The following is a 1,195-nucleotide window of genomic DNA, read 5'->3' on the forward strand; positions in this document are numbered from 1 at the left end:
TGGTCTCTCTCAAAATACCACCCATTGCCTGCAAATTCCACCCGTCATTTCGCTGAATATGGAGAAGGAGGGAGCTTCTTTTTAAGTTTTATGGCATTTTCAGAGCCGTGAGGCTTTATATATGCCACACACCCAGACATAACAGAGGTGAATGAAGGAGCCTTTAGGTAATCCACAATACTATATGGATTTCCCACTCTCTTTTTAAAATCTCAGAGCCGCCTTGCAGAGTCGGGAATACTTCTGCTTCAAATGGCCGAAAATGCCTGGCAGATCCAAAATGCAAATTCCCAGCTATTTCTTACTTTGAAATAGACTCATTCTGGGTTCATCATACAAGGAGAATGGTAAAAAAAAAACAGATGGTACAAGTCTTGTGGTTTCCAACAAGTATTGCAGATCCCAGTAGAGTGACACCTAATCTTTGGAGGTATGGATTAAGATGACAATGCAGAAGGAGGGATGACAGCCTGCCTTACATAAAACACTCAGTGATAAGAATCATAATTTTTTTTTAATTTTCAGATTCCACTCCAGATTTTGACACTTATTTAGTCCACTGGATCCGATCCTCAAATCTGAAGCCAGATTTCCATTATATACTTAAATTAGTCCGTGAGAGGTCATCATGTTTGCAAGACAAGGCATTTTTGAGCAGACAGAACAAAATGGTAGCTTAAGAACCCATCGATATGACAGAGGACTGACCAAGATGACGTGCCGCCATTTTTGTCAGGATTTTGTTTTGACGTGCACCCCCTAGTTTATCTTCAAAATGGGGTATTTAAACATACCGAAACACACATTTTTAATTGATGCACTCCCTTGGAGCTCCCTTCATATGCATGCAAAGTTTCAACCCACTAGGTTTCATGGTTTTGGAGTTATAGGGGAGACACACTGAAACACCCACACACTCTCTTTTATTAATATAGATGTGTTGGTTTTTGATGCCTATGGTCCATAATAAAAACTTTTATTGGTGTCAAAGCCAGTGACCAATTGCAAATTAATAGTAGGATTTTATTCATCACAACCATTTGAGGTTTCATGAAATAAGAAAATAACAAGACAAGAAAACAAGAATAAAGTTGTTTTTGTTGTGCTAATAAATAAATGGACCACGAGGTAAGTTTTTGAAGATTCGATTCCAAGTTACGCAGTGAGACATTGAGAAAAGGGAAAGACAGGGAAG

General features: G+C 38.7%; 1 protein-coding gene across 4 annotated transcripts in view; it reads right to left on the reverse strand.

Moving 5' to 3' along the window:
- Positions 1-903: 903 nt before the first annotated feature.
- Positions 904-1,195, reverse strand: part of LOC137427071 (junctional adhesion molecule-like) — a 60,250-nt gene continuing 59,958 nt past the window's right edge. For all 4 annotated transcript variants that reach the window (XM_078778721.1, XM_078778724.1, XM_078778722.1 and 1 more), the window contains one exon: positions 904-1,195. This exon is cut by the window's right edge and continues 1,649 nt beyond it. The gene's annotated coding sequence lies outside the window, so the exon portion shown is untranslated.

This window comes from Myxine glutinosa, chromosome 5 (genome assembly GCF_964187855.1).
Source record: "Myxine glutinosa chromosome 5, kmMyxGlut1.1, whole genome shotgun sequence".
Taxonomy (NCBI): Eukaryota; Metazoa; Chordata; class Myxini; order Myxiniformes; family Myxinidae; genus Myxine; species Myxine glutinosa.